Below are 9229 nucleotides of genomic sequence, written 5' to 3'. Positions count from 1 at the left end.
TAACCGCAGCCTACCAGTAACCCAATCCTAACCCTAACTACAGCTTAACAGTAACATAACCCTTTCACTAACGCTAATCGTAGCCCAACACTAACCTATTACTAAACCTAACTGCAGCTTATTACTAATACAACTCTTACCCTAACGGCAGTCTAACACTAACTGCAGCCTAACACTAGCCCAACCATAACATTAACCCAACCCTACCACTAACCCTAAGTGCAGCCTAACAATAACCCAACCATAACACTGACCCAACCCTAACACTAACCCTAACTGCAGCCTAACACTAACCCAACCCTAACCGCAGCCTACCAGTAACCGAATCCTAACCCTAGCCTAAGACTAACATAACCCTTACACTAATGCTAATCGCAGCCTACCACTAACCTTACTAAACCTAACCGCAGCCTAACACTAACCCAACTCTAACGCTAACCCTAACCGCAGCCTAAGACTATCCCAACCCTAACCACACTCTAACACTAATCCAACCCTAACACTAACCGAAGCCTAACACTAATCCAACCTTAACATAACTGCAGCCTAACACTAACCCTAATCACAGCCTTACACTAACACAACTCTTACACTAACCGCAGCCTAACACCAACCCTAACTACAGCCTAACATTAACTCAACCTTAACACTAACCCTATTCACATCTTAACACCAATCCAACGCTAACACTAACCCTAACTGCAACCTAACACTAATAGTAACCTAACATTAATCCAACCCTAATATTAACCCTAACCACAGTTTAACACTAACCCTATTCACAGCCTAACACTAATCCAACCCTAACCGCAGCCTAACACTAATCCTAACCCTAACACTAATCCTAACTGCGGCCTAATACTAATTCAACACTAAACTAACTGCAGTTTAACACCAACCCTAACCACAGAATAACACTAACCCTAACCACAGCATAACACTAATCCAGCGCTAACACTAACCACAGCCTAACACTGTCATGACCAGGGTTTCTTGGCATGCCGGCCGACAGGTATTACCTGTGAGGACGCTATGGCGAGAGGCGTCTGGCGGTGGCGCTGGTATCTGGCGGGGTGCATTGGCTGCGCGCAGTCCTGTGCGGGCACACTGCCACTCTGGTCTGGTTAGGCCTGGTGGTGCTTCCGTTCTGGCATGGGCGCGGCCATCTTGCCTCCGGGCATGTGACCTAGTCGCCCTATCCTGGTGTGTCACATGCTCTCTCTGGCCTGTCACAGTGCAGCACTGGGTATTTAAGGGAGTGCTGAGCTTCCTCTCATTGCCAGTGCAAAGTGTTTCTCAGCAAGAGCTGAGAGAGAGAGTTCCTGTGTTCATTCACCTGCAATTCACTTCAGTCTGCAATTTCACTTCAGTCTGCAATTCTTTTCACACTCACAAACCCTGGAATACTGGACTACCTTCTGTTATCACTACCTGGACTTTTTCCCATTGCTTCACTACAGTTTCCCAAGTGCACTTTAGTGCTATACCAAGACTTTTTGTTTTTCCACATTCATGTCTGTTAAGCCACTCATTAAAAACTCCACGTTTATTTTTAAATCTGCTTCAGAGTCTGCTCCTTTTACCACTCCGGGCCCACAACTGAACCAGAACCTCACAAACACTAATCTAACACTAACCCTAACCACAGTCTAACACTAATTCAACACTAAACTAACTGCAGCATAAACACTAACCCAACCCTAACACCAACCATAACCACAGCATAGCACTAATCCAACCCTAACACTAACCCTAACCACAGCATAGCACTAATCCAACCCTAACACTAACCCTAACCACAGCATAACACTAATCTAACACTAACCACAGCCTAACACGAACACAACAATAACACTAACCACAGCATAACACTAACACTAACCACAGCCTAACACTAATCTAACCCTAACCGCAGCCTAACACTGGGCCTGATTCAGAGGCGCTCGCAAAAAGTGAGCGCTTGCTCTGAATCAGGGAGGGTGCATGTTTTTTTAGATGCGACCTCTTTGCCACTCGCATAGCTGTGGGTTACCACCCACAGCTATAGCGAGTGGCCATGATGATTGTCGCGATGGTCTCGGGCTTGCGACGGGACCCTTGTGGTAGGGTCTTGTGGCCGAAAGCCCCAGAGAGCTTCTGGCTCAAATAGAGCTGGAAGCTCTCTCACTGACATCACTGGTCATGTCAGTTGGGCCGCCCACAAATGGTAGATGTTCGCATGGGAACGCCTCCGTTTGTGAAGCCACCCCCCCGCCACACCTACAAAATGGGGCGAGCTGTCGAGCCAACATTGACAGCCACCCCTTTTGTAGTGAGTCCCGGAGTGAGCGCTTTTTGCGCTCGCTCTGGGGATCGTGCACGCGCACTGCGCACTAGGCCACCATCGACCTGCTTGTGAGCGCAATGCGCTTGCGAGCGGGTCTGAATCAGGCCCACTATCTCTAACCGCAGCCTAACATTAACCCAACCCTAACCACATTATAACACTAACCAAACCCTAACACCAACCCTAACCACAGCATAACACTAACCCTAACCACAGCATAACACTAACCAAACCCTAACACCAACCCTAACCACAGCATAATACTAATCCAACCCTAACACTAACCCTAACCACAGCATAACACTAACCCAACCCTAACCCTAACCACAGCATAACACTAACCCAACCCTAACACTAACCCTAACCACAGCATAACACTAATCCAACACTAACCCTAAGCACAACCTACCTAACCTAAGTTTAGTCACTAGGGAGGGAGGTTAAGTTCAGGCATCAGGGAGGGAGGGTTAGGGTAGGGAGAGGGGGAAGGTTAGGATACCTACTGACCGGTATTAGTATCCTTACCCTGTCAGGATGCCAGCGTCGGGATTCTGACCACCGGGAACCCGGGTGCCGGAATCCCATACTCAGTGGCGTAACTAGGGTATTTGGAACCCAAAACCCCCCAAATGTGCGCCAAAAAATTGGGCGTGGCCACAAGGGGCATGGCCACTGAAAAATGGGGACATGTCATCCACGTTTCTAGTCACTCTGCGCTGCTCCCATCCCGCTCGGCAGTGGGCACAATGGGAGAGACGTCATGACATCTCTCCCTTCACCTATTGCGGGAGCCGGAAGACGGAGCTCATGAGTGAGTTCCTGCCTGCCTCCGGCACTGGGTGCAGCAGCGAATAAGAGTCTGTCTGATTGGCTGCAGTGCTAAAACAAATACACCTCTGTCCGCATTGTGTTTGTTTCAGTCTGGAGTGCCACGGCCACCCCCCGTACACATACGGCGCCCAGGGCACATACCCTGCTGGATACCCCCAGGTTATGCCACTGCCCGTACACATCCCATAGTAAGATTACGGCTTAGTTGGAAGAAATAATCTTTGCCTACCGTAGACATACTATGGTTATATATGAACACACATACATGTCATACACACATACATAGGAATGAGATCTATAGGGGATATGGACTAAGTCATTTGAATTTAGACATTTACATGCAGCCCTGCACCCCTGCAATGTGTAAAGAAATTAAATGTTTGCAAAGCAATTATTTCACTTCTATATCACGAGCTGGGGTTCGTTCTGCGCATGCACTATCTGCTGACTATGCATGTGCAGCGCCCATAGGCTACTATAGGAGAACGCCACCTATCGGGGCTAAGCATTCCAGAGATTGGTAAATCCATAGGGGGCTGTGACTGCTACCAGAAATGGATTGACTACATTGATATCTACTGTAGTCCCTTTATGGTATATTGAGGGGGGGATACTTCATATTTACGGATATCTGGGTGTTTTCGGGGAATAGCCCACATATATTACTTGATAAATAGGCCCCAATATATCCTAAGTTAACCAAAATAGATTAAAAAAAAAATAATATATCTTTTGACGATCAGAATTCTCTCGACAAAATAAAAGTTGATTTTCCCACATTATCATGTATTACAGCAAAGTGACTGGAACATGAGATTTTACAGCTGAATATCTGGGTAGGAGCTGTCTGCCTGGGGCTACAGTTTGTGCAGCTCCTGGGGGGCACCATAACATTCCTCTGACAATGTTGTAAAGAGACTATAAAAGGCGGCCGCAGATGGTTATCTTATTTCTAAGAGGAAGCAGCGGCTCTAGTACCAACCATAGAAAAATGAAATATTGCTTTATCTCAGTATATAACAGGTGACCTAAAATACTGCTACCTCCTAATCCGTGCCTTAGGAGAAACGTAGGGATAATGCTTTGTTTCTATTACAGTGTTGTACAGGTGACACATGATCTGTGCGAGACATCGTCTCAGTGGTATTGGTGTATAATGTTGCTATCCTAATTTTTTTTTTATTTGGGGATATTTTCACTTCTCATGTTTCTCTTTTTTGGGGTGTGAGACAAAGGTATTCCCATACAATAACAATTGTGGGCGGGGAAGATATGTAATGAGACTTGAATTGTAGCAAAAGTTGGAGGAACATAAGTCAACATGCCAAGTACCGAAGGCATCAGGTGGAAGGATCATGACCAAGACGGCGGGCACCAGGGTCAGACTGGCCAACAGGAGTACAGGGGAAACCCCCGGTGGGCCCAACTGCCTGAAAGCCCACCCCCTCCTTAAGGGATCAGGTTCCAGACTGTGCACTTAAATTATACAATATACATACAGTCAGGTCCATAAATATTGGGACATTGACAGAATTTTCAGAGTTTGGCCTCTATTCACCACCACAATGGCTTTGAAATGAAACAAACAAGATGTGATTTAACTGCAGACTTTCAGATTTAATTTGAGGGTAATTACATCCAGATCAGGTGAACGGTGTAGGAATTACAACGGTTTCTATATGTGCCTCCCACTTTTTAAGGGGCCAAAAGTAACGGGACAAACTAAACAATCCTAAATCTAACTTTCACTTTTTAATACTTTGTTGCAAATCCTTTGCAGGCAATTACAGCCTGAAGTCTGGAACGCATAGACATCACCAGACGCTGGGTTTCATCCCTGGTGATGCTCTGCCAGGCCTCTACTGCAAATGTCTTCAGTTGCTGCTTGTTCTTGGGGCATTTTCCCTTCAGTTTTGTCTTCATCAAGTGAAATGCATGCTCAATCGGATTCAGGTCAGGGGATTGACTTGGCCATTGCATAACATTCCACTTTTTAGCCTTAAAAAACTCTTTGGTTGCTTTTGCAGTATGCTTCGGGTCATTGTCCATCTGCACTGTGAAGCGCCGTCCAATGAGTTCTGAAGCATTTGACTGAATATGAGCATATAATATTGCCCGAAACACTACAGAATTCATTCTGCTGCTTATGTCAGCAGTCACATCATCAATAAATACAAGGGAACCAGTTCCATTGGCAGCCATACATGCCCACGCCATGACACTACCACCACCATGCTTCACTGATGAGGTGGTATGTTTTGGATCATGAGCAGTTCCTTTCCTTCTCTTCTCTTCCCATCACTCTGGTACAAGTTGATCTTTGTCTCATCTGTCCATAGAATGTTGTTCCAGAACTGTAATGGCTTATTTAGATGTTGTTTGACAAACTCTAATCTGGTCTTCCTGTTTTTGTGGCTCACCAATGGTTTGCATCTTGTGGTGAACCCTCTATATTCACTCTTGTGAAGTCTTCTCTTGATTGTTGACTTTGACACATATACACCTACCTCCTGGAGAGTGTTCTTGATTTGGCCAACTGTTGATAAGGGGTTTTTCTTCACCAGGGAAATAATTCTTCTGTCATCCACCACAGTTGTTTTCCGTGGTCTTCTGAGTCTTATGGTGTTGCTGAGCTCTCCGGTGCATTCTTTCTTTTTAAGAATGTTCAAAACAGTTGATTTGGCCACACCTAATGTTTTTGCTATCTCTCTGATGGGTTTGTTTTGATTTTTCATCCTAATGATGGCTTGCTTCACTGATAGTGACAGCTCTTTGGATCTCATATTGAGAGTTGACAGCAACTGATTCCAAATCCAAATGTCACACCTAGAATCAACTCCAGACCTTTTACCTGCTTAATAGATAATGAAATAATGAGGGAATAGCCCACATCTGTCTATGAAATAGCTTTTCAGTTGATAGTCCCATTACTTTTGGCCCCTTAAAAAGTGGGAGGCACATATTGAAATTGTTGTAATTCCTACACCGTTCACCCGATTTGGATGTAATTACCCTCACATTAAAACTGAAGGTCTGCAGTTAAAGCACATCTTGTTTGTTTCATTTCAAAACCATTGTGGTGGTGAATAGAGGCCAAAATCTGAAAATTCTGTCAATGTCCCAATATTTATGGACCTGACTGTATGTTACATTATATTGCACAGGAATATGGTGTATTTTCTACAGTGCATTGCTGTTATTACTCTGGAACATTATCATGCATGCACTAGCAGTATTTACTATATATATTCTTAAAGGGGCCCAGACCATGCACTTTCTAATGGTTAGCCACACCCCCTCTGAAGGCTGGACACACCCCTAAGCAGGGGCCCCTATCACTGCATTCCCCCGGTGGGCCCTTGATGCCCCAGTCCGACACTGGCGGGCACTCTCTCATCCGCTGGGCGTGTGAGGCTGGGGACTGCCCAGCAGCCGGCGAAGCGATCCAACGTGAATTGAAATGTTGGCATTACATGTGGCTATGCCCCCTGTTCCTATGCATGTGGATGACATATGCACTATGAAGCGATGCCAGTGTCCCTAATTTTGGTCTTTAGGGCCCCTGAGTCTAAGTGCCCATTGCCTTCCCAAAGCCTTAATCCAGCTCCGACTAAAGCCCCGTGGTGTGCCACCTCTTCAGAGTGCCTGGTATTCATCAGAGGAGCAAGATTACCCGCACAGATGTATATAGACAAGTTTATTGTGAATCCTTCCTTGTTATAGGTATATCTATTATGCAACAATGCAATAAATTCAAGGAGGTGCACCCTGGAATAAAACCAACAATATGAACACAAAAAGGAGAAAAAGTTATTCCTTAGTGGGGCACTCATGGATCAGGACTACAAAAATATGACAGTTAATTGTCAACGAAATCGCGGAAACTTTCTTATGTGTAAAAATATAACTTTTATTTTTCCTATCTAAAATTACAATTCACAAAATATAAAGAAATGAAAAGAAATCAAATAAAATTGTGTGACCACTGTTGATTTACTGTGTTATTTCTTTGGTTGTATATTCATCATCACATAGTCACGTGGCTTATTATGAGTTTATCAGATGGGTGTCTGTAGTATAAGGGCTATACCACACTTCTCATTCATTCAGATTTATAAGATATAAAACTGTGGGGTCTATTTACTAAGCAGTGTTAGGAGACAGAGTGAAAAGTGATAAGGTTCCAGCCAATCAGCTCCCAACTGTCATCTCACAGGCTGTGTTTGAAAAATGACAGTTGGGAGCTGATTGGCTGGCACCTTATCACTTTTCACTCTGTCTCCTAACACTGTCTCTATAGACCCCTATATATCTCCCAAGGGTTCTATTGTCCAACCTTGACAAATGGCTCTATTCATTTTTTAATTAACAATATATCTTTAGATCATATTGTCTCAAAGACAGAGTACTATAAATAAGTAATAGATTAGTAATAGAGCTAATATAATCACCAGTGGTTATCCGTCTAATAATGCAGTCACCACTGTAATAGTTCCCATACACTGTGTATCAATAGCATCAATTAGGAATCTTGTAGAATCCCACGTGTATGGGAAGTATGGCATACATGCCTACCCTCCCGGTTTTCGCGGGAGGCTCCCGATTTTTCGGGTAACCCCCCGCACCCCCGGAAGGGTAGGCATTTCTCCCGCATTCTGCCCACTTCCTAGTGAAGTGGGCAGAATTAGGAGAATACCCGCGGCAATCGCGGGTCTCCGTGAAGGGGGCGGGGCTTAAGCTGTGATTCTGCATGGATCACAGCATTTGGCCCCGCCCCCTATGTAAATAGTGCCCAATCGCGGCAATTTTACCGCGAGGGGGCGGGGCTTAATGAGGCGAATCGTCAAGCCCCGCCCCCGTCGGCCCCCTGCTGCATCTCTTACCCGGGCTTCTCCCGGGAAGAGAATGTTAAAGGTAGGCAACCCTGAAGTATGGACATATGTTAGAAGGAGAGCCGTAACTAGACTTTTTGGTGCCCTGTGCCAGAGAGAGCTTTGGCGCCTCTCCCCCCACCCCATTTATTAAATAAGGGCATTAGTCCTTGCAAATGAAAAAGGGCCATGGCCTCATGAGGAAGGGCCAGGGAAGAGATAGGGGAGGCCAGGAGATGCTGGGGATAATAAAAAGAGGAAGCTACAAGTGAGAATGATAATAAACAGGAAAATTTACAGGCCCAAACAGTGCCCCCTGCCCTGCGGTACCCTGTGCCATGGCACTGGTCGCACTACCCTAGTTACGACCCTGGTTAAAAGCTAAAGCTCCTTTTCCCTACTATAACACATATAGGGGTATTCAATATGGGTGCGATAACATCGTTTTTTGCGTTAATATCACTTGTTTTAGTTTTACACCGTATTAAATTTCAAAGACTTATTGCAGTTTTGAAAAGTCTTTGATAAATAACGGTGATAACTTTTCACCATTGAATAGGTGTCGAAAAAAAGTGCAGAATTGGGGTTTAGGGGTGCAGGCTTAAAAAAAATAGCCTGCACCCCTGAGATTGACATTTAAAAAAGAACTGTGTCAAAAAAAGTTTAAAAAAAAAATAGGGACACCCCAAAAAATTAATTTAAAAATTGGGGTGCAAAAAAAAAAGGGAAAAAATTGTATAACAATAGGGAAATAGGTTCAGGGCTATTCTGCAAGTATGTGGCAGGTGTTTTCTAGAATAGAATTATAGCGGCAGGTGCACAAATGCAGAATTTTTAAAAACTTACTTTAGGGACATCAAAATATGCTAGTACCCATTTTCATGTACCCCAAATTTGATGGGACCACTTAAAAAAATGAAAAAAATAACCTAAGTGCTCTTCTGCATCACTTCTTCAATGTCGGGAAAAAAACACCTGCTGCAGCTATTTAAAGCCCCGACTTTCAATTAAAGGCTAAAACGGGGGTACCCATAGTGATCCCCCATATTTTTACAACTTTAGGGGGGTCTTACAATTATTTTAAGGAAAAATTCGTAACTTTACGCAAATCCAACTTCGGAGTTTCCCGTTTTCGTTAATTTGATATTGAATACGGAGATAAGCGGGAGCGCGCACCATACCTTTACGCAGAAAAAAACTC

The sequence above is a fragment of the Taudactylus pleione genome, unplaced genomic scaffold, assembly GCF_031769625.1.
Source record: "Taudactylus pleione unplaced genomic scaffold, aTauple2 ptg000189l, whole genome shotgun sequence".
NCBI classification, from domain to species: Eukaryota; Metazoa; Chordata; class Amphibia; order Anura; family Myobatrachidae; genus Taudactylus; species Taudactylus pleione.
This window is presented reverse-complemented; position numbering follows the sequence as displayed.